Below are 25,975 nucleotides of genomic sequence, written 5' to 3'. Positions count from 1 at the left end.
AGTTCATGCAGATCAACAGTCTGTGAGATCCAGGTAACCACTTATACAGACTATAAGGTATATATCCTTCTGCTTTGGTGAGCCCATTTGTCTTAGTAATTTTTGTCCCAGTTGCTTTCATTGACTGCAAAAATCCCAGTTATTAAGAACTATAAAGACAACACAATATTGTTATTTCCTTACTGCAAGTAGCACATCTGGGGAGTGTGTGCAGCTGCTGTACTGTGCAGGATAGGAGGCAGCTTTCTTATGCTCTGAGCCCTTTTCACATCTCTTGTAATGATAAATGGCCCAGTATTCACAAAACACTTTGTCCTTTGCACAAGCACTTATGAAGTAGATGCTTCTATTTTTCTGCCCTACCAGAGTCCTTTTCATTTTTTTTGTATACTCTCATAAAGAGAATGAGGAGTCTAGTTAAAGGAGATATTTTGTGGCAACTTGCTTTATTTTACTTTTGGTTTTTAATGTATCATTATTGTATGGGAAAATGGGGTCTATCTTGCCGTTTTCATTCCAGATTAATCTTTCCTACACTGGATGTCCAAAGGACCTCTGGTGATTCCTCAAGGAAGCCATTTCTCCAGGCCAGGAGGCCAGTTTTCATTTTGGTGCCTTGTCCTAAACCCTGATGGACCAGGTCCTCTCTGTCCCCCTTTCACAAGTCCACATTTTCAAAAAACTTTTATCAGGATGGCCCTATTGGTCAGAGCAAGGGGCTATCTGAATCCCTACCTTATCACTGCCAGTTGTCAACACCCAAAGAGAAAAGCATTTATCATTGTACTTTACAAATATTTTCCCTCCAACACTTTGAAGAATAAGGACTTTACTGACCCAGAGGGGATGAATGTGTTTAATGACCATCATGGATTCTTCTGGGAGTTTTGTTCAGTTGCTATTTGAACTCCCTAAAGTTCTAAGATGGCCATGTGTCTGCCATCTGTCTATGTGGGAAGAACCAGACCAAGGACTCTCTTTTATATTAATGGAGCCAACTACCATTTAGTTTCTTTCAGTACCTTTCATTTTTGTACTAAACAGACGCCAAAGGACTGTTTCTTCAGTGCTAGTCATGACTTCAGAGATTTTGTAGTATCTCATCCCTCTCAATAGTTCTTTTCCTATTTGGCATAGGAAATGTCAGTTTGGGCATTCCATGTATATATTCCAGAATATATTCCATACTTTCATCACTCTTGTGGTCTACCTGTATAACTTTTCCATTGGTACCACCCATTCTGAAATGGAAGAAAGGGAATGCAACATAGCATTTCAGATAAGAGCTAACCACCAATTTACACAGTGGCATAAGTGCTTTGCTATGTTCCTTTCTAATCCCCTCTAATGTACAAGTGGGGTTTTGACTGTTCCTAACTCTTAACCTAATAGTTTTCTAGGAACATTTATAAGACTAAAACCTTGTTTGACAGACAGGGCTCAGGAGTTTTCCTCCCTGGATCTGGGATGACTGAACAGTAGTATCCTCTTTTCTTAAGTTCCTGTCACAAATTCCAGCTAGAAGGCATATTTGGTGAAGGCTGGTCTTTGGTGGTCAAAGATGAACTCCTGTTTCTTTGCATTTACTACAGTGGGCAAAAGTCCTTCGATGATTTCAACAATGTTTAAGCCATTAAGCATTTTAGTCTCCCACACATGCCTTTATGATCATGGATTCCTCTACACCTCTTCTGATATAAATTTAAACCAAGGTCCAGGAAAAGAAGGGAATTTTAAAGGGAATTCTTGAGCCATGGTGTATCACATGAACTCTTATTCACATGTTCTGGTCAGAGATGGTACAGCACAGCTCTATAAAGGATGTAACTTTGAGCTTCCCCTGCATTATTGCAGCCCATTGCGAGCAGAAAGCTGACCACAGCAGAGTAAACACATCCCCTTCCCAGCATATTCGGCCTCTCATGCACAAGTCAGTTCTCAGAGAGCTGTATCTCCTGCTTGACACAAGGCAGAACCACATCAGATATCCTTGAGGCCTCTGTGGAAAGATGAAAAGCACAGCATATGCATGAATGTTAAGCATAAAATCAACCAGCACCTTTCACTTTTGATGATGCCTAATTCCCCAAAGCACTTACTACCTTCTCCATTTATTTTTCCCTTTTATCTATATGCAGTCACTATGTTCAACTTCACAACAGATTTACTCCTGAATGCCACAGCTTCTGAAGAGTCAGTAAATGGTTATCATAAAAAGTAATTTATGTCAAACCACAGTCCCCTAATAGGACACAAGAAAAACCAGTCAGTTCTGTAGCCCATCTTTAAAAACATTTCCGATGCTTCTCTCAGCCATTCTTGGAATTGCGGTGTCTGTCTGCTGAGTTTTTCCTGTTCTGGAGTTTGACTTTCACCAGTATTTCCTGTATTAGATTTGACATTTTCCTGCTTTTGTACTCTGGAATAACTTTGCCTTTAAGGGTAAGCCTGTACTTCTTCCTCACCAAGTTTAAAGTAGGTAAAATGTCCATAGTAATCCTCCCATGTTCAGGTAATTCAGTCACTGCATCTTCACCCAGGTGGTCTTGACTTAAGTTCAACTCCAGGCTCAGTCCTTTGCCTCCAGATCTGAGATCCAAATAAATCCTAGTCCATGTGGGTTGCTCCAGAGCCTATGTTTCTCAGACTTCAATATGTCATCAGAAAGGATCATCAAGACTAATTATATTAATGATAAAAGAGTAACTATTCAGGAGAGAACCAACCAACGTGAAAGAGAAAAGTCAAGTTCTCCAAAAAGCTCCAAATGTACAAGAATTTTCCTTGGTGTTCAAGTGACATGTCCAAGACATTCTTTGGCCTCATCTGACAACGAAGGAATGTGAACCTCTTAGCCTCTCCATGTATTTCTCTGCCTGTTTTGGGAAAAAATGATGCTGAGACAAAGTAGGTCACAATGATAAGGACTGCAGGTGTAGTCTGGCTGCTGAAGATGAGTACTCCTGAAAATCTGTTGGCTGCTTCATAGAGAGAGGAGAAGGCTGGGACACAGCCCAAGGGATGCTACAACAGGAGGAAGAGTCCTACAAGGATGAGGCAGTGCTATTACAGAAGAGTGGTGTGAGTACAAGGTATTTTCCCTTTCCCACCTTGCTGGAAGCAACTGTTCAAGACTGGCTTAGGGTGAATTCAGGATGTGCTCAGGCAGCCTGAACTAGGAGGATCCAGAGGAAAATGCCCCAAGCTCTCTGGAGGCAGTTAACTGTGACTGGTGCAGGAACCTCTCAAAACTGGAACAGCAACAGAAGATGAAAAATACAATAAAGTCACAGAAAGCACGGACCATGTTTTGCTGGTGTGCTGCCTTCCTTCTAGGAGCCATTCCAAGAAGTTGCTGTGATGCACTGATTTTACAAAGTAAAAAGGATACTCCTACCTCATTCTTCTGTGTCAAAGGGTCAGAATCTGGGTTACAGAAAGAGCATTTGATGGTAAGTAAAAAAGTGGCCATAATCATATGCAAGCAAAAGCATTCTAGGGAATTTTTCCCTCTCGGTTAGAATTTGGCAAGATACATTTAAAAGCAATAAGATATGTTCTTTCTTGAAATAATTGGGTCAGAAAGTCTAAATAACAAACAAGAAAATTGCTACATTCCTGTGACCGCAAGGTTAGGGGTTCTGTTCATCATCAGCTTTAATACAGGGACCTGCAGCCTGGGTATAACAAGCTCAGCAAAGCATGAGGAACAGGTGGAAGTCTGCTGTAAAGAGCATGGCCAAAGTCCTCTGTAGCAAGAGATGAGATCTAATACCTGCTTGAGAGACCTTGAATTTTGACACATATCCCTTTGGAGAGAAGACCTACAGCTTCAGGCAGAACAGTCTTTTCCCTATATTTCCTAATTAAAGCAAACTGAGAAAGTTTTATAACACTGCAATTCTGGGTTATGTGATTGCATACACCAATCATATTACTACAAATTTGAAACTGTGAATTAGAGCTGAGACCTGTGATTTAATCTAGTGTATAGTCTTTTGCTTTGGAATCAATGTCAGTTTAATGCTGGCTCTTTATTGAAAAGTATTCTCTCCCTCAGAAACTTATATTCCTAAGAAGGGCCTTCTGTTTGTTCTTCTCACCTTTGCTATACTTTTCTGCTAATATTTACTGATAGTTACCTACCATTCAATTCATTTCCTTGATGTCCTCAGTAAGGGAATTTAAGTGATCTCAAGCCCAAATAATCTTTGTTGCACCAGGTACTAACGTCTTTGCAACTCTGAAATTCTGTTATATTTTGTCAAAAGTACACATCTTACTGTACTAGATCAATTATGGGGTCAGCTGGAGAAGTCTCTACTTTGGAAAGCCAAGACTAATACAGAGTAAAACTACAGCTCATTATGTGCAAGTGCTGTAAAACACAAATTACTCGTAATAAAAATACGGTGTAATTTCACATTGCATGTTAGACAAATAGGCATACCATGGACATTGTGCACTTAATTGCTATGCAAGAGAAAGAAGATGCATAGGAATGAGAAAGAGAGATGACCCCTCATCCCAACAGTCTGTAATTCCAGCAAAATGCCTCAGCATATTTGGATAGCACGGTCATGGAACCCGTCCACATAACAGAAAGTTGATAAGCTAGGATGGCAATCAGAAGATGCACTAACTCTTATTTTTGGAAGTCCAGAATGGTACCCAGAGTGGAACAGATTCAACTTGCACACATCTAAGCTGCCTTTCAGGCTGAATATACAAGATATTCCTCCTGGTTTATAACTTTCATACTGATTTCCCTGTCCGCTCCAGCATCTGCACATAATTTGTACCTATTGGCAATGCTGGTAAGAATTGCTTGTCCAGGGACCACCACACAGCCATGGGTTCCCAAAGCTTAAGTAGTTTATTATGGCCCAGCTTTTAAATCTTCAGACAACTGAGACAGCCTATGGAGGAAAAAAGCTTTGGGCCATAGGAAATAACCTTGGCTGTTTAACTGTGTGCACCTCTGTGAATACCCTTAACGAGGTTTATAAACAACCTTACAATCTCTAAAGTAAGGTGTGATTGGAAACAGAACACAGGCATTCCCTGTTTTCATTGTCAGTTTCTTGGGATTGTTATGAGTAATAGACTTACAGGCTGAAAAATTAGATGTGCAGAAAGCCCTCAGTTCCTCATTAGCAGAAAATACTAAATCAGTAGGAAAATGCTCTTCACCTAGAGGGGAATTTTAGGCTTGTATTTATTGTCTCTTTGCACATACCTGAAATACTACTCCTTGCTAATCAGCTTGGAGCCAAAAACTTCTCTCAAATGCTTGTTCTATTGAAGTGCTTAGAATTAAAGTAGCAGAAACTCCATGAAAAAAGACAGAAAGAAAGAAAGAAAGAAAGAAAGAAAGAAAAGGAAGGAAGGAAGGAAGGAAGGAAGGAAGGAAGGAAGGAAGGAAGGAAGGAAGGAAGGAAGGAAGGAAGGAAGGAAGGAAGGAAGGAAGGAAGGAAGGAAGGAAGGAAAAAAAGGAACAGAGAAAGAGAAAGTAAGTTAATTCTTCATCCCAGACCTAACAGACTATTAAAATATGGAACTTATTTACAACTGGGTTTTTTTCTCTTTTAATAAAGCTTTATCTTGTGTTTGGGCAATGCAATAAAATTAGTCTCTGTTTAACACAGGAGGTGTTCTGCAGTGGCACAGTAGGATGGCTCCAGATGACCTGTATCACTTCTGTTAGGATGCTATTTTATCCTGTAAGAAGACTGAAGGCATTCAGACAGGCTGATCATCAGTCTGATTAAAAAGCTCCAGGCTAAAAATGAATCACAAGAAATTTAATCATGCCTTATAAAATATAAAGACTTTCCTCTTCAAATCAAGTATTTTGTAGCAGCTAATATTTAACTTGTCTCTCCTCTTCTGCTTTAGCTTTGGCTCTAGTAATTTTTTTTTCAGGAAAACAGTGAGAAAACAATGCAGTTTGGGGAAAAATGAAGAGTATAAAAACTCAATATATAAAACACATTTTCAAGAGTAACTGTAATAGCAACATTTTTAAAAGACAATCATGTAAACCTTCATCTGAAAGAAATATAGACAAGTATTAAGTACTTTTGCCTCTGTTAGTCCAAAAATAGACACTTGCAAGAAGGAAGTTTTGGCTGCCCTATATTGCCACTCAGTCACATTGTGAGAATTTCAAATTCTGAAGAGTAGAATATTAATATAATTTTTAAAAAATATCATTTTGCACATAAAATACAACAAAGTTTGTGTCACTACAGTCTCTTCTCATCACATAGCCCTAATACCTAGCATAGGCTTTTTGATGCACAAGTTAGAAGTAAAAGCTGCTCCTAGAGGGGAAAAGAAAAAGAATGGTTGTAGTCTATTAAGTGGCATAACTAGTGTGCCTAACTAAACAGGAACTCCATCATGTGTGATAAATAACACACAGGTAAAAGAACACTGTGTAGTGCAGAATTTTGGTCAGACAAGAACCCTTGAGACGCAGACCAGGGCAGAAAACTATCGAGATATTATACCTAGTATGATGTTTCTAATAAAATGAAACTCTACCTGAAGTCCCAGAAGAAAAAAATAACAAGGACTAGTTGTGCACCTTATTTTTATGTCTATAGAGAAGAATGTTGAAAAAAAATCTCGTCGGGCTTTGACTGTGAATGCTGGAATAAACCAGGCCAGAGAAGGTAAGGCTGCTCTTCTCATCTGCACTTTTAAGTTTAGAGAAATGATGAAACCAAATTTGATCTGCCATCAAAAGGGGCAGCATCACCCTCCCCAACCCTTCTAGTCCAGGATCTCCCACTTCCTTAGTAAGAGCAGTCTTGGATTGTTAGGTCAGCTGTAAAACTGCATTCTCAAAACAGCCTTCTTAAATGTTTTCCCTTTGGACAAATCCAGTAACTTGACAAACTGCATCTAAATCACCTAGATAACAAGAATTATCAAAGCTTGCAACACCAAAAGTGTGTCTGAATGAGACAGATACCTATGGAATGCTGCTTCCCTGTAAAATGACAAATGCAGTTTAAAAACAAATGCCATTGCAGAAAAATCTCACAATATTAAAAGTTCACACAACCATTGGAGCACTGATCACTTCCTTAAATCCTCCAAGAAATATTGAACCTGATTCAAGGGAGAAGGGAGCTTTCCCATAAAGGTGGTGGTATTTGAACTGGGGCATGAAGATTTACTGAGATATTTCTGAGTTCAGCATTGTAATACAGAGTAGAAACTCTCATTCTGAAGGCTACATACACACTCTTTTCTTCTGGTGTTCACCCCTATTGACCATCTCTTCACTTGCTTTCCAATTACCTGCCTCAACCATTGGAACACCAAACATTAGCTTTCTCAGAGGCTGTCTTTCTCAAATAGTGCCTCCTGCACTTTCAACTACATCTAGGAGCAATGTGCTTACTCACATTCTAAGGTAAGCCTCTTTCTTGCAAGTTTTGCTTGAATGATCAAGACTCTAGAGACTGTACTGCTTCAGTGAAACTGGGGATCTCCCTGCAGAGGGCTACAGACTGGGCAAGGCTGTGGTGAGTGCCCTCAGGGCATCACCAAGAGCAGTAGGGTGTTCTGAGGCTGCCAAGACGTGGGCATGCAACAAAAACCAGACACTCTGTGGGCCTCTGGGAAATGCCTCTGTCCATGCACAATACCAAGGGACAGAAGGAAAATGAGAATGGCTGAGAATCAGACTCTGAATGGGGGAAAAAAGCCCTAAGAAGATAACCAGGGTCACAAAACCAAACAAGGTGCCATCATGCAAGGGAAGAGGATTACTTTGCAGTTTCACAGCAGTATCTGCACAAAGGCAAGTGCAGACACATCCAAAGAATCAGTCATGTTTTATTCTGGAAAAGGGTTTCATCCAGTGAATTGAATCCAAACAGAGGCCACGTCTTTCACCTCAGCTACTCCTGTGTCCAGCCTCAATCACACAGCAAGATTTGTAATGCTGAATTGCTTCTCTCATCTTCTTTGTCCAGCAAACTCCCAACTGACCTTTGGCAGAAGGGAGACAAGCAGAACGTTGAAATCTGAAATGCTGATGGATGCTCCACGGAAGTGACATGGACTATTTACCTGCTCCTCCTCATCCTTTTCCCCAAGTCCTACAAGCAGCACCATACCAGTTACCATCCTGGTACCCCATACATTGGGAAGAGCTGGTCCCATGGCCTTTTTTCCTCCTGGTTGTGCTGCACCATGCCTGAGCCCAGACATTCCTTTACCTGCTTCAGAACTTCAGAATTATTCAGGCTCCAAGACTTTCTCAACATTCCCTGAGGCATCTTTTTCTCCTCAGCCCAGACAAAAACAGTTAGTCACCTAGAAACAAAAAAAAAAGAGGAATTTAAAGGTCTTATTAGAAGCAATAAAAAATTGTTATATTTATCTTACAAAGAAGCCACCAGATAAGCAAATACAGCTGAGTTATAACAGGCTACAATTCACTTAAATGTAATACAGTATAAACATTCCATTTCAGCCATTATATGAGAGAAAGTTAATCAGATCATAAAAATTTGTCTAGATATTGTCAGATGTCAGACCACAAATCTATCTTTTTATTAGAAACACAGAAGATATTAATATTGAATCACACTTCCGTATTAAACTGCAAACCACGTTAAAGCCAAAATCTTAATTTTGCAGGTGAACCCTGCCTCCATCTCTATGGGATTGTATGTTACAGAATCCTGAAAGGTTTTTAAAAATCCCTTACTTATAGCAGATGAGATTTTTCCAGCTCCACTCTGAATATACGCACAAACATCCACTGCTCTGCATAACACCAATGGTCTCCAGGATGCCACCACGTTCTTCGTTTGAGAAAGCATAAGCATATCCCTGAATATTCATGCCAGAAATTCTTTCTTTCCATTCCTCATTACAGCAGATTTAGGTTGTTATCTTTATTATTAAAGATTAAAATGAAACAGCAACAGTAATATGCTTTATACTGTTCATTATAAATTCGGGGGGGGGGTGTTGGTTCTTGTTTGCACATGCTCAGTACCGACATTCACTTGTGTTTCCAGATTTCGGAAAGGAAACACAGGAGATTTGGGTAATGAGAGAGAAAAGAGCCAAGGGAGGACCTCAGAGAAGAAGCAACAGTATTGAGATATCATACATGTGTGGACAAAACACATAGATGCACATCACACATCTGTCCCCCTTTTCATCACAAAATTCAGCATTGCCACAATAAAAGCCAGCCTGTGGCCAGGCACTCCCATACTCTGCATCTCATGTTCTTTTCTCTCTCATGACCATAGAAGATCCTGAGTTTCCTATTCCAGTGCTCATCAAACAGTCCCACCAAAGAGTCTCTCTTGGATGGGCTCCTGAGCATCAGGCAGGATCCCATCCCAGGTGAACACATGACATCACCTGGAGTCTAGTGCACACAAGGGGTGTTGTTCCACACTGTAGGCATCTTATTTAGAAGCAGCCAATCCCAAAACACTGGTGATTGGCAAGAACACACCCCTGCAAGCACAAATTGTACATTCTTCTGACAGAGCAATGCAAAACAGCATCCAGCCAGTCAGGTAAACATGGAGACAAAGGGAAGATGAAGAAGGGCCAGGTGGGCATCCAGGGCACATGATCCCCTGAGCATGGCACTGCCAAGGGCACTGTAAGGCTGGGGAAGGATGGAATAGGGAGAGGAAGAGCGGAATTCTGACTCTTAGGGAGACAGCAGTAAATCCAGTGAGAAATTGCCAAATTCAAATATGAGAGCCATCTTTAACAGGCTTCTAGGACCTCTCTGAAAACTCTCTGGACTGAGCTTTTTGATAACATCTGCTGTGGACCAATCCTGTCTAAAAATCTCTTAGAAAAATAGTTTTCTGTATTTTTCCACTACATTAGACTTGCAGTTCAAAAATCCATTCTTCCTGTGGTCAATGGACATGTTTCTTAAGTATTTTTTTTATGATCTGGACCAGTAATTCCAGTAATATTCGACTGAAGGAGCTACAATCTTAACTTTTTACACAGAAATGCTGTCTGCAAAAGGTCTCTAGACTGTGAGGATTATACTAAGCAGTCTTGCCTACATAATTTAACCACTCACAGCTAAGTGACTATACACAACACAGCTGAGTTTTTTCATTCCTTTTCAATAATAAATAATAAAGTGATTGATTACAAACATACATAGCATATTACAGTAGAACTGAAATATAAATGTAAGATTAAGAAACCTTTGAATGGTTTGCTATTTGCCTTTACAGTTTGTGAAGTACAGCAGTTATTTAATTGCTACTAGACATCTGTTTCACAGCACTGTCAAGTGAAGACTCTAGGAAAAACAGAGAGCAAACAGCACAAAGGGTCATGTTGAATCATTTGCCTTCCTCTAAAAACCAGAGATGGTTCTCAACATAATTAAATAAACACAATTATTTCCATCACCAAAAATCAGTTCAGCCAGCAGAAAATTGTGAAGGTAATAAATATAAATATGGAGTGAAGGAGAGTAAAGTAATTTAACATATGATTTTTCAGTTCACACACAATTTAAAATTCTTTTTAACTTTGCATATTAAATTTTATGTTTTGTTTCAGTAGAGTACTTCAGCAAAGTAATTTCTGTAGAGACGGAAAGCAGTGCTACTTTCTACCAGTAGCTTTCTGTACATAATTGCTGGAGGCTTGCCACTTTGATGCAAAACTAATTCATAAGCATATTTTGAGTGCCTATATTGTGATTGAAATACATTATTGATGTGCTTTGCAAGTTGATGGAGAAACCTTACATTGTCAGACTGTTGCAAGCAGAAAGTTAAACAAAGTAGGGAAATAAAATGGTGTCACCTTGGTGTACAATCAAGGCATAGGAATATCTCTTGCTTTCTTTACACTGCCTGCATGTTTCATAATGATAGCCAAAATTAGAAAATGCTTGGAATGAATTGTGATCCTCCATTTTTAAGACATTAACTTTTGAAACACGTGTTTGTACCCTTTCTTGTATTATTCTGAGAGGGTGCAATTCATCTATAAAAGCAAAATTTGAACAACCCTTTTAAGAATGTATTTGAAGGCCAGCACTATTAATTCCTGTATAGTGCCCAAAACATAGCCTATACATCTTGAGCAGAAACTGACTTAAATTCCAGTAAATCCTATTTTAGGTAGAAGACCATTAACATTATTAAATCAGTAGGCCATTAGGGGAAACAGCAGTAGCACAGTGGCTGTAGTGACATTATTCCTCAGCTGGTCCCAAAACACAATCATGACGTCGCTATTCCCTGGTCTCACATATTGCTTAATGGGCTGCCATCAAGGTCCAGGAATGGATTTTCAAGTAGGAGCTGCTCCCCTGCTCAGCTCTGAGACAAAAAAAAAGGCATTTACTGCAGCAGCTTGCTTAGGGGAGCAGGATGGGTCCCTGGAAAGTCAAAGTCAATGTCCCCCCTTGATTTGCCAGCTCTACTCCTTTCAGCTTGGGAAGAGGACTCCTTGAGGAATACCATCTAAAAGCAGACAAGTCACCTTGCTCAGGAGTCCAGGGCTGCAGGCAGGTGCCTGCAGAGTGAAGTGAAATGAAATGCAGTCTGACTGGCACAGGGAGCTGGAGAGCTTCAGAGCTGAGCCAGGGCCCTGCTCCTCAGGGGAGAGAGTGTACCCAGCATTCCACACCTGGCAGACAGCTGTCTCCTCCACATTAGAGATAGTCTTAAAAATAGCTAAACTGAAATAAAATACTCTTTTCTTGCGAGACCATTTCACAAAATCTCAAGCAGGAGCAAATGAGAGGAGAAAAAGGTTATAGGGAAAGAGTGGTTCTTGAGATATTGAAGTGTATTTATGTGTGTTTTGACAAGCAACATTTTCCTATGTGATACGTGAGAACAAGCCAGACCACAAGTCACAGAATTAGTTTAATAAGAAAGAAACATACCATGACACCTACTTGCCTAATCTTGGGGAAAATCTCTGCTCATAGGCCAGACCTGCCAATTGATTTAAACAAAAAGCTTGTAGCTAAGACATATGAACTGGCATTTTTAAGAATCTGGGGATCTTGCTCCTGTGTTCTTGTTCTTGCAATTTCTCAGAAAGAAACTGTTGTTTTTCCCAATGAAGCAAAGAAAAAAAATCCTAACTTCTAAGCAGCAGGACAGTTCTTTACCAGCTATTTTATTTCCATTTGCACAAGCACTAGGCATTCCCAGCTGATCTTGGCTGTTACTTTCCTGCAAACACATTCCAATTTATTTTTTCTCTCTCTCTGTCTACCAAAATGGAAATGGAAAATCCCTCCTGAAATCTCCTTCTTTCTCCGCCTCCTAACTGAAGCTCTTTATATGGCTTCTCAGACCTAACTCCAGGAGAACTCTCCTCCACAAAGAAATCTTTCACCATAAGTGAAACATCACTGGTCAGGAGCCTTTTACTTCTAACTGTCCCTAAAGTCATTGTACCTGTCCGAGGTGGAAGGATTTAGGGTCTGACAAAAAAAAGATAGAGAGATTCCTGGACCTTGATTGAATGTGTTAGAATGACAGAGATCTATTGCATTGCATATTTTATAGCTGTGGCAGTGGATTTGGTCAATTCTAGACTATAGTTACCAAATTAATCAGTCATTATTCTGCAGCAGCACTTTACAGCAATAAAAATCATTGAGTATTTTAAAATATGAAGCTTGTGTAATTATGTTTTTAAGTTCCCTCTCTGCTGTCTTGCTGCAGTGCCTCTGGTCACTATGCCTCTGGTCTGGTATGTCATGGTCACCGTACCCCATGTCTATGGTGCTTTGCCAAGGGAGGCAAAGGAAGGACAGAGAGACATTGGTTGGAAAAAAAGACAAGAAATCCTTATGGCAAAGTCAGCACAAATTAAATAAGCCCAAGAAATATTTCAATTGGAGCTTTCAGAGGAGCGAGAGCTCTGGAAAACATTTGTACAACAGTCCTTGGACAAACATCCCTGTTGCCACCCTATTATTTAGTCAATGAGAGGCTCTGCTAGCCAACCGAGTCTTTTCATTCACTGCTTTTTTCCCTGTGTCACCTACTCATAGCCCTGATGTGAAAGCACACTGCACACTTCCTGAGACATCCTCCTTTGCTTTTTGCTTTTATGGAAAAGCCATTTGGCTGTGTTTGTTAGTACAAGTCTGCAATTCCCCACACAGACAGCAGCTTCCAAAATGGGAAAAAATAGGGCATGCCAGGTCAAGCATCTTTCTGCAATTGTTCTGCATCTAATTGGAGCCTCCAGTCTCCACTCCACAACACTTGTACCCTGGTGTCAGCCTCACACGGACCTGGAGGGGGTCTGCTTTCCAAGTCTGGGTGTTCCAACTCAGAGAGCACCTACAGCGACTCCTGAGGCCACACCTTGTCACCCTACAACACAAAATAGATGCAATGTATGGTCGTCCATAAGCTCTACAGACAGGTAAGAATATGCAAAGTTCTCCTGGGATTTTTAAGGTAAATCCAAAACACCTCACCATATGATCATATTGATAGGAGTAATTCAAATATTAACATATGTGACTTGCGGTATGGATTTCACCATCCAGGCTAGCTCGCACACTATCAGAAACCTGTTTATATTATCATAAAATCACCTCTGAAATGACTCCAGGCCTTGTGATTATGATAAAGGTTGGTTTATTTAGCTATTTTAGTCCTGTGAAGTGATACATTTTCCAGAGATTCATGCTAAGAATTCTTTCTTTTTTTTCCCATACAGCATCAGACTCACCCTCCCATCTTTGTGATTAGACCTCACGCAGCTCCCCAGTGCTCTGTACATCAAATTCAGAACCCCTGCTTTGAAGGTTTGCAGCATCTGTCTGTGGCAGTGAATTTACCTTCTTCCACAAACCATATTTTTTATACTACTGTCTTCACCTCCCACTCAGAAGAAATGCAATTCCTTTCATACTGCTTTACAATTCTTGAATGTCCACCCTAAATCTGTCCTAGCTGTGACTGTCTACAGGTGTTCCTTATCTTTTACTGTTTTTTAAATTAAGTGATTGGTCTGGTTTCCATGCAACTAAAAGCTTGCAAAGACTGCTGTGAATCACCCTTTTCTCAGGTTCTGCAGACACATTTTGACACAAATCAAATCAGAAATCTTTATGGTATAAAACCATCTTTTCTACAGTAAAGAGGCCCTTACAGCTGCTCCAAAACTGCTACCTTGACAGTAAGGTGCATAGTGCAAGCAGCTGTGATTTCTTTAATTCTTGAAAAGATAGTTAAGGTCTTATCTTGCTATCTTTTGGCTGAAGGGGAAGGGGAAAAAAAAGACCATATGTAGCCTATTAAAAATAGCATTGATAAAGCTAAAGATAAGACATAGGCAAGGAATGTCAGGTAAGTGAAGTTGGAACCATTAATAAGCCAGAGTAAATTTCCAACTTCTTAGAAACTGATGACTCTTCTTTCAGATACTCAATTAAAAATGATACAGACATTTCTATTCTGTTTTTCCAGAAAACTACAGTTTGAGTATCTCATAACAGTGTATACATGAGACACACAAAGAAATATATGCAATATGCATATTATTGCCTATAAATAATGTGTATAAATAATGTGTATGCACATAAATAATATGCACTTAATTACAGCTGAAACTAAAAAGCATCCACTATGTACTTTGTGAAGATCTAGAGGCCTCTGAATCCTGGAAAATTCTGTCTCTTTGTCTGGGATACTCTGGTGGCTCAGACCAAGGGTGAGCATAAACAGGAACTCCCAGATTGTTTTGAGTCTATCTCCACAGATGGGATCTCAATTATTTTTGCAGGCTCCAGGAGAGGATGCCCTGCTCCACACCAGCTCCCAAAGCAGCATGGACATCCCTCCCAGTCTGGCTCAATGGATCATGTGCCAAGGAAGTCCCCTGTGGGATCTGGTGAATGTTTGGGATCAGAGCTTGCTGGATGTTCAGCCAGCCCAGAAGCATGGCACACTCAGGATTCCCTGCACAGCTGGCAGCCAGGTTTGCAGTCCAGAAGGACTCTGAGGGGAAAAAGAAGAAAATGTCTCAGACTGCACTTTTGAAAACACTAATAAGTAAGACTGTCTTGGTGTAGGTCATAGAACCACAGACTATTTTGGTTGAAAGTGGCCTTAAAGAGCACCTAGTGCCATGGACAGAGATGCCACTCACTAGATCAGGTTGGCAAGGGCCCCATCCAACCTGGCTGTAAAGACTTCCAGGAATAGGGTATCTGGTTTCTGGCCTTCCTTGTTTGATTTCTTACACTTCAGCTCTTGTGTTCTAAGAAGATTGGCCTGAAAGACTTGTCATCCCTTGCAGAGCTCTCTGCCAGAGAGCCAATGCTTTTTCAAAAATCTGATTGCTGAGGAGGAGGAGTGGAGTATCATGTCTCTATTTCTCATGTCCCAAAGAAACCCATGGCCCAGTTATGGCAGGTTTGGCAGGAGAGTGGAGATGTGGTGCTTGTGAGGGTCCCCAGGACGAGGTGAGAGATGAGAATCTGACTCCATGTTCTCAGAAGGGTGATTTATTATGATATTATGTTATATTAAAGAATGCTATACTAAAACTGTACTAAAGAAAGAGAAAGGATACATGAGAAGGTTTAACAAGAATGAATAATAAAAACTCGTGAGAGACTCAGAGTCTGACACAGCTGGCTGAGATTGGTTATTAAGTTAAAACAATTCACATGGAAGCAATCAAACATGCACCTGTTGGTAAATGATCTCCAGACCACATTCCCAGGCAATCAGATAATTATTGTTTTCATTCTTTTCTGAGGCTTCTCAGCTTCCCAGGAGAAGAAATCCTGGCAAAGGGATTTTTCAGAAAATATGACAGGGACATGGAAATCTCAAAGGTACTTACCCAGGTCTTCCTCTCCTATAAATAAGCAGCTAGGCATTTAAAGCAGCATGCATGGTAAATAGCTGAGACTCCATGAGAAGCAATCCTTCCAGGAGGGAATCACTATGTCTGAACACATTCAGGGGAGTAATCTTTGGGACTTATTTGTTAAACACATTAGAAAATCTGAATGCAACACATGCATCAACAGGAAGCTGGTGTGGCTACTAAACCATCACCTGCATGCCAAACACATGGTACAGAGCCTGATCTCTTCAGACATGTTGCCTGTCAGTGATGCACACAAAGAAAGATCCAGAACAGGCTAGTCTGTTGAGTAGAGCTGATCTAGGTCTAGCCATGACCCCTTGCATTTCAGGAAATTCTCAGGGATGTTGTAAACAAGTACAGTTTATAAGCCACCTCTTAACCTCCAGTAAAATAACCACATTATGCTTGTCCCCAGGAGCTAACTCCAGGATCTGTATTTCTTCCTGTAACATTTGGAGGCTAGAACACACTAAATTAAGTGCTGTGGCAACCCTCTGGTAGCAAGTATCTTTGGTGTTAGCTCTGTACCCAGCACTTCACCACTGAGCACCAAAAATTTTCATGGCCACATTTGCATCTGGATGATAAATCTTTACACCGAAGAATATTTCAATGCTACATTGTCTCAGCCATAATAGTCAAGTGTGGGATTTTGTGGGATTTTTAGTTTCACATAGCTCTTCAGCAACCCCAAAGATAGCCCAAAAGGAATCAGATTTGTGCAAACCAAGATATCTGAGGAAAAGAGCACAGAATGATGTGCATTTCTTTCCTCACACTTAATACAAACCTGATAAAGGTGCACATAACTCAGGTGGATATAAACAGAATAATGCCCCTTTTCTATTTTTTGTTGCTCCTTTTAATTCATTCTTTTTTTCCCCATTATGTTAATTAAGAATACATGAGCACGTCCTTTTTGAAAGGACACTTTTAACTTGTGCTTCTGGGTTAATAATCCAGGTGACTTATGTCTCAAAGCAAGGGTTTTGAAATGTGAATCTATTTTGAATAATACCACAGATTCCCTCAAGTTAACTCAGGCAGGCACTGCAAAAAAAAACAGCAAGGAAGGGTGAAACACAGTAAGGAAGGGTGAAGCATTCCTTTACACTCCATAACTGGGGACCAAATAGTAATATCAGTATTTGCAACAAGTGTTTGCCTTGATGTATTGTCACAGACATGTTTTATGAAAAATCCTTTTGCTAGGATTTTTTCTCCTGAGAAGCTGAGGTGCCTCAGGAACAAAATGTAAACAATAATTACCTGCTGCTGTGGAAGGCAACAGGTGGATCTGTAATTGGTCTCATGTGGTTGTTTCTAATTAATGGCCAATCACAGTCCAGCTGTTCTGGACTCGCTGGTCAGTCACAAGATTTTATTATCATTCCATTCTTCTTGCTTGCTAGCCTTCTGATGAAATCCTTTCTTCTATTCTTTTAGTATAGTTCTAATATATCATTTTAATTTATATCATAAAATAATACACCAGCCTTCTGAAACATGGAGCCAGATTCTCATCTCTTCCCTCATCCTGGGACCCCCTGAAAACCACCACAATGTATATTTAACATCTCTTTTCTTTTTTTAAGTGCTAAATGCCATCTTATTTAAGAATTTAAGTACCAGCACATTTACAGATGCCAGTATTCACCAACATACAACCCTCCTCACTGATTAGCAGCACTGAATTTACCCAGAAAGCAGAAAACCTGGTAAAACAGCGCAGTGAGTCAATCAACATTCATTTATTTCTCTGAACATTAAAGGACTAAGAGACCCTGACAGAAAGAAAGAGGATTTAAAAATGAAAGCAGTAATACATAAGAGCAAAGATAAATCTAGCAGTATCCTATTACAATAAACCAATTTGCAGACTAGTGATGAAAAATAGCCAAAAATGGAACATGCAGGACCCTTGCATTCATTCTGAGGCCTGTCAGTAAGAAAGGGGAAAATTTTTCATTCTTTTGTCATTTGCCCTTTCTTATAAAAGATGAGCTGTTAGATACTGATAGCAGGTACATTTGTATCACAAGTACCCTGAAGAGAATGTCAACAATAACCTTCATATGCACCCACATAGAAGGACAAACCTTTTAGTGTTTTTGGGCAGCCATAGCAAATGCTGGAAAAAGAAATGTAAAAGGAAGATAATTTGAATGAAGCATAAAGGTGGATTTAACAGCCATCAGGTTATGAACATTAGGACTGTGCTTGCCAGCCTACATGACTCACATACCAGGATTAATATACCCCATTTCTCCAGCACCTTAGAAAATCCATTAAATGCAACCTCAAAGACTTGAGAAAGGGTCTAAATGATCATCAGTACATCCAGAATTATTCAGCTAAGTATGAACCTACACATAGTGACTTTTTCAGTTACTTATGGTATTTATAGCCATCTAAAAGTCCAGGAGAAAACAATAAAGACAAAAGAGATAAGAAAAAGTAAGACAATAATGCAAAGTATTATTTAAAAAATCTTTCCTCTTGGTGAATGAAACAGAAATAATATTCCTTCAGTTTTGCAATTCAAAATACATATATTGTATGTGTATTTCAGTATCAAAATACACATATTCCCAAATTTCATTAGAAAATAGTGGAAGACGAGGAAAATTGAATCATCCATGAAATGATGACCATGTAAAGAAGGCAGATAAGAGGTTAGAGAAAACAAAAACCAAACTAGAAAAAATCTCATAGGATGATGACCCCATAAGGATGAGGGAGAGCTGGTAACTGGCACAAATGAGATAGAGGAAAATATTTATCAAGCCTGTGTATTGTAGAGTAGTATTCAAGTTAATAATAGAATAGCAAAGAAAATAACTACCTCAAAGACCTACCTTTATTTAAAAACAGAATATAAATAAATTTGCATTTTTGGTATTGCAGAAGAGAAAAGTGAGGCTTTTACAAGGTTTTTAATGTGCACATACATTTATTTATTTAATGAAATCAAACAAAGAGGAGTCACTCAAGTCTTCTTTATTAGTAGCTTGGATGATTCAGATGCCTAAAGTGGAGGGAAACTGGACCAGCTGTTCTCCACAGGAGCTGATTTTATTAATAAATATTGACACAGACATTCTTGCCAATATGTTTGACAAATAAAAACAAGTGAGTATATCAGCATTTTGTGCAACCGGATAAGGATTTGTAGTTTACTGACTTTCTGTGGAGTACAGTAAGAAGACCTTTTTGCAATACACAATTTTCAGGGGGAAAAAATGCTTTTGGGTTATTTTAGACTCTCTATGTATGTCTACAAATCCTGCACTGAGAAGAGGAGATGATAAGCTGCTTTTCATTCAAATGCATGTTGGTATACATATAGGTGTAGTAAACACAAATGCATTCTTGCCTAAAAAAGAAAAAAAATCTCTTGACTGAGCAGAATGGGAAGTGTAGTACGTGGATTGCAGAGAATAATATCACTGAGGATTTTCATTTCTGCTGTACTTAAGACTTGCAGATTTATCTTTTGAAGAGTGAAATTATCTTTAGATTTAAGTTAATAAAAAGTACCTGGAAGAATGCTCTCTCTTCCCATTTAGGGCATGTATCTGAACCACTACAACTCTTACTGATGTAAAATCTTAAATCTTACCACATGAGGAACAAATGTTGGATCAGACCAAGATCATGGTTTAAGGCAAATAGCTGGCAGTTTTTGTACAACATGCCTGTTCTAGAAAGCAATAACATCTGTGTTAGATCTTAGTTCTGATTCAATTCCCATTTTACTTCAGGTCTCCTTGTCACTCACACTGCCACAGTGGTAGGTCACCCAAATCTGCCTGTGAACCAGGCAGTATCCAAACCCAAAATTTGTTGTTTGAGAATAAATCACATCGTGTTTCACTCCTGCCACCTGAGACTGTCCTCCAGCAGCCTCCCAGGAAGCCCTCTGTCCTGTAGAATTCCTTGCTGTTAGCCAGCATACAGTTAGTGTGACAGGATTTTTCAGAAGGAAAGCAAGAACTGTAACCAGTTCAATTCTGAAATCTGCATGACTTACCAATCAAAATATTTATACTGCAGAACACCAGTAAACTGTTATTTTTAAAGTCGTGTTAGGTAGTAATCCAAAGAATGTGAAACTCTTCTATGTCTCCATATAATTAATGTGGCTGATATTTTGAGAATGAATATTATGATGTTTTGGAAAAATGTTGTTCCAACAATAAATAAGGATGTTCCTTCCTAACTTTCCCATGCATGAAAAAGAGGCATAGACACCATTAATTTGCTTTACTATTCCTGACTGATACCCCATACCCCTACCAGTGAAACAACAAAAGTATAATCTATTGGATTAATGAATTGTTAATGAAAATTAGGAGCTTATTTTATTTTTTGTAATAATTTGTTCTGTGGCACAGATGTTCATTAATATCTTCTCCTGACAAGTGATGGTTAGAAGCACAATAATAGGTTTTATGATCTGACCTTTCACTGTGAAAATTCCAGCCATGAGAATTTTAGTCAGAGCTAGCAAGTACTTTTGACAAATTCATTCAGTGTATCCACACACAACTTACTAAATTTTGTTAAAATGACATTTGACATTATCAAAATGTGCTGCTTTCCATGAAACATTTGTGCAGGCCAGGTTCTTTGAGAGCAGAGCTCTGCCACTGCACATCTCTCATTCAAATGTCTGTCTGCATGAGCCTGGAGGCTCTCTGCTCTGCAGGCAGTGCACAAAAATCCCCATCAAGCTGAAGGGTGAGGTGTGCCTGCTCATTTAGAGCAGAGGAACAATCTGGTACAATAGATCACCACACTGAGATGCCAGAGGTGGGTCCAGATTTGGTGCTTGGCTGTGGAAGCAGCAGCCTGGTGATCACAGGAGTGAGACAGCCAAGCAGTGTGACTCAAACACAGCCCTGCACACTCTCAGGTGAGCAATGTGACTCAAACACAGCCCTGCACACTCCCAGGTGAGCAATGACTCAAACACAGCCCTGCACACTCTCAGGTGAGCAGGGTGACTCAAACACAGCCCTGCACAGTCACAGGTGAGCAATGACTCAAACACAGCCCTGCACACTCTCAGGTGAGCAATGTGACTCAAACACAGCCCTGCACACTCCCAGGTGAGCAGTGTGACTCAAACACAGCCCTGCACACTCTCAGGTGAGCAGGGTAACTCAAACACAGCCCTGCAGAATCTCAGGTGAGCAATGACTCAAACACAGCCCTGCACACTCTCAGGTGAGCAAGAGCCCCTTGCAAGAGCAGGCTGGGTTTGCACCATGCAGTGCTGTGATCTACCAAAGATAAACAAAAGTTTTGTCAAGAAAGTTAGCAGGTAGTGCAGGATTTTATAAAGAAAGTATTATTATCTTTCTGGGGGTAGGCTGTCCAAAGTTGCTCTGTGGGCCTTTAATTCAATGGGAGAACTCAGGAAATGCAGAAATATGATCAGACCAGTACTGAGAATTTACAGAAATTTCACTGAGTTTTTAAAAACAAAGCTTTACAGCCATGAGTTCATTCACAATCGAGGGTATTTTGAAAAATTAAGGTCTTTGCAAGGTGAGGCCTTTTCTGAAGCTGTCACAGACCATCCCAATCCTCCTGGACTAAGGCCTTGCTCCCAGTTGCTCAAAGATACTCTGGCTGCTGCACTAGCTCACCCAAAGTTTCTATATGCTTCAACCATACTTTCAAGTTGAAGTTTAATGTCAACTTGAAATGAAAACACAGATTTGACAAACAACAGATTAGGTGACTGTACCAAGTGAAGCCAGTTAAGCTTTCTATCAGGTATTTTCTAGAAATTCTGGAGCCTGTTTTCTGTTACACACATAAGCACAGAAACTTCACAACTGTGTCTGGAGAATATTTAGTTCTTTTATGAGATCCTGGTCTTCCATTTGGTTTATCCAGCCCCATCTATCCTTTTTTACTGCTGTAGTCTGAGACATTGCAAATACTTGAGAAGATGGGGCTAGCAAAGGCAGTATCATCTTTAGCAATAGAATAGTAGACATAAGTTTCTGTAATTTTCTCTTTTCTTTTCCAGTGAGTAAATGTGTGTGATTCTTTGCTTTTCAGTGAGGATTTCTTTTGCCTTTCATTTTAGAAATGTTCCCTTACTTCATTTTAAATTATATTCACAGCCCTGAAAGCTTCAGTTAAAATAGTTGTGCTCGTCTGAAGCATTCTCTTTGATCAATGACAATAATGAAATGACAGAAAACCCTTTAAAAATTGTCATTGTATGTGAAATCATTATTTTTACAATATTAATGCAGAACAGCAGATCCCCCTGCTCCCAGCAATATTGTTCCTAAGATAAAAGGTGTGAAGCATTTTTTTACTATTCCTTTGAGTTACATTAAGAGGAGGTAATAATAAAATAAATGTCACTTTTATGATCTTGTTCTACATTCCAAGAAAGAAACCTTGAAAATTCCTCAGCCTAAGCTATATACAAATAAATAATATACACAAGACATATGAGAGACACCAGAAACAAGGCAGAGCTGTATTATCTCAGAACACTTTTATTAACATAATGTACAAACACTGCTCTTTCCCATCATGATCTCACATCATTCCAGTATTATAAAGCAACACATAAAAATGACTATCAGAAAGAAACATTGGGGTAAATATAACCTTTTTGGAATGACATCCTACCTACTCTACCAACCTTCTTTCTCCAGGTTTGGTGTGATATGTGTGGCATGTAAGCAGAGGAATCTCTTTTTTCAGTGCTATTCTGGGAGAGGTGCTAAATCTGCTAAATCAGGAGGTGATAAATCTGTGCAGGGTCAGAGCAGAGGCCCATCTCTGGTACACATCAAGGTAGGGAGAGGGTGCACAGCTGGTTCTGGGAGTCAGCAGCTTCCTCCTCCAGACAGTGTCACAGCTCTGCACCTACAGCTCCCGGGAAGACATCACCCATTTTTCTGATGGTGTCTTTTTCATCATCCCTCAGGGCTGCTATGCTTTCCCTCAGGAATGTGCACAGACAGAAGGGATGCCACCTTAGCCCATCCTTGTTCTCTACTGAGGAGGCCACCCCTTGGAACAAAACCCACTGCATGTGAAAGGACTCCAATGTTTGAGCATGATAATTACAGGTGACACCTGGATTACTTCTGAAGACTTGGATTACATGTGCACAACAAGGATCAATGGATACTGACATCACCTCTGTAACTGCTCAAAATGAAATAATTGCTTGGTCCAATTATTGCTGAGACTTAGAAGAAAGACTTTTCATGATGCATCAATTTCAATTCATCAATATCATCCATTATATGCATTCATGGACAGGTAAAACAACAAAATTAGTTAACCAAACATCAGAAGGACTCAATTTTTCCCCAAGAGAAATAGATAGTCATCACTCATACAAATGTTACAGTCAAGGAGACTGATTTGGTTTCAAAAATGGTCTTGAGCTACAAACAAACTGTTTTAATTACAATATTCAAGCAGATGATAAAGTTAAAGCAAAAACTGTGGTACATATAACACAATATAAAGCTGTGGGACTGCAGAAGAAACATTTATAAAATGTTTTCTGAATATTTTCATATGGGCTGATGTTACACTAAGGATTAAAAAAAATCCTTAAGATTTCACCATAGAAAAGTTTATGGAGTCACCTGACAGAGAAGCTGTGCAAGAGCAAATAATGGGAAACAGAGGCAGATAATTAAGGAAAATAATTCCTTGAGTTTTATGTCATCATTCATTAGAAATTAAGTCTACTTAAGATGATTAAACCAGAAAATAATTTTCAGCAGTAGAGCATCCTGTAAATTGTAATGATGCATTGACTATACCCTGGTTTTGAGTAGTTTTGAGCTGAATTTTTTTCTTGGGCAAGAAATCCCTGAACCTTTCTATAGAGAATGTAGAGGAGAGGGCTGTTCAGCCAAATATGGTGAACAAACACTAAGAAAACCTTATGTAATGTGGAAAAGAAGGTGTAACCAGCAGGTCAGCAAAAAGATAATATAAAGATTACACTGCCTTTGTGTTGTTTAACCAGACACTCACCATAAAAGGAATTGATCTAGCAAGTATCTAACACAGATGCAGTTTTGATTCCAGTTCAGCAAAGCATCAAATTAATTCTTATATTTAAACACATGCTTTAATACTTTGCAGTGCTTTGGCTATTTGGATTCATATTTTGTCCTGCCATATCTATTTTTGCAAATGTGCTGACACCAATGCCACATCTTTTCCAAACTAAGCCTAAGATAGATTTGAAATAAGCAGTTTGGGTTTTATGTTTAATAGCCACAGAGGTAGTTTTGTACTCAGTTCTGTGTTTGGATGTAAGTATCATCAATAGGCAGAAAAAAAAAAGATTTTGAGAAACCATAGATGGCATGGAAAAAGGCAAAAATTAGAGTTTCTTGTTCAGAAGAAAATGTAAATAAGTGCTTAGTTTTATGGGCTTAATTTGGACAATGCCAGTGTCTTAAATTTAGGCACAGTCTCTGATGTATTTCTGGGTGGAAATTTTCTATGTGAAAGTTAAATTTCAGACACTTATATAAAAATATTTTCACCCATAATCTACTAGATACTGGTACTTAATGTTTTCTCTTTCTTTGAAATACACTAATGGGTCTCATGTCTAGACACTCTGTGCAGAATCCACCTATTTGATAAGGATCCTGTGCTGTAATTCACATTCCCAGAACTGAGCTCAATGCTTCCACAAAAGTGAACTGTGCCTGGTGGAGCCTCTATGCACAGCTAAAATCCATATGTTTATTTTCAAATTAAATTTTACAGTGCTGACATTTTCATTCTGATTTATAGCAAAATAGTTCTTTTTAGAATTAAATCAACAATTCACCAGGTAGTACAGACACGACACCTTTGTTTTATGCCATAGTTTTCATTGGATTATTCATTACACTGTTTCAGGAGCTACTCTGTAAAACTTTTTGAAGCTTCTGCTTATATATGAAAAAATCACTTATGACTATTTTGTCTACCCACTCTCAGAATCATCTTCATTTCAAAGAATATTAAAATCTAACAGTAAGGACTAAGAAACACTATATTTTTCTAAGCCATAGAATCATAGAATATTTTTAATTAGAAGGGACCTTAAGGATTATTTAGTTCCAACCCCCTATGCTGTGAGCAGGGACACCTCCTACTAAATCAGGTTGCTCAAAGCCCTGTCCAAACTGGTCTTACAATCATTGAAGAAAATCTAATTAAAACAAACAAGTGTAATAAGTAAAAAGTATATTCTCTGCTGTGATTTTGACTGGTGATTTTATGAATCATAATATGGCAGACTGATCTGATTAATGTATTATATATTGTGGGAATAGGAAGACAATGCTGTCACAACTAAGGGACATATTTAAGTTTCTATTTTTATGTGTATTTAAAATTGATTCTAAAGAATAGTAACCAAATAATTCATCTGGTTTAGGGAATAATCAGCAACAATTCATTTCACTGGATTCATGGTGAGTCAGTGCCTCAGCCTGGGCTGCTGTTGACAGGGAGTTCTGCAAGTCTAACATCCATCCTCCTCACTCCCAGAGGTCTCCAGATGGATGGGGACCAGGAGAAAAATGTGAATGGTACTGGGTGGTGGCTGCCTCTCCCCAGACACCCTCCCTCCCTGGTGTAGGCAGCACAGAAGAAAACCGTACTGAAAATCCAGCTCTGCTTGACAGCCTGCAGCTGCCCAGAGCCCCAGGGAAGGGTGGCAGCTCTGTTCCACTGGATGGAGCAGCATCTGTGTTCATGGTCCTGCTCCTGCCACAGAGGGGACATAAAGGAGCATGTGCCTCTCTTCTGCCACTCAAAAATGTTGATATTCTCTTGGTCAAAAGGCTGGCCATCACATACTGTGAGCATTTTCCACTAAGGTATGTAAAACATATCGCTGAAATTTGCAGCTTGCCATCAATATTGTTAATCACTGATTATTTCTTTATAAATCATTTATAACCTTAATAATCCAAGTTCCTACCTCCAAATCCATGTCACCAAAGGAGCTTTGTCTGTAATGCATAGAAGAAAAGAAAGCAAAGCCCTACCTACAGCT

General features: G+C 39.3%; 1 long non-coding RNA gene across 1 annotated transcript; it reads right to left on the bottom strand.

The window, feature by feature from the left end:
* Positions 1–68: 68 nt before the first annotated feature.
* Positions 69–8,982, bottom strand: LOC139588324 (uncharacterized). Its single transcript, XR_011678620.1, has 3 exons — positions 8,735–8,982; positions 8,241–8,337; positions 69–1,999 (listed from the first exon to the last, which is right to left on the bottom strand). It is a non-coding gene; the product is annotated as an uncharacterized lncRNA (long non-coding RNA).
* Between the last annotated feature and the right edge of the window lie 16,993 nt (positions 8,983–25,975).

Source organism: Agelaius tricolor, unplaced genomic scaffold (genome assembly GCF_023055355.1).
Source record: "Agelaius tricolor isolate 1412-34295 unplaced genomic scaffold, bAgeTri1.0.p SCAF_3, whole genome shotgun sequence".
NCBI classification, from domain to species: domain Eukaryota; kingdom Metazoa; phylum Chordata; class Aves; order Passeriformes; family Icteridae; genus Agelaius; species Agelaius tricolor.
Note: the sequence above shows the minus strand (reverse complement) of the source record. Positions and strands in the feature narration are given on the sequence as shown.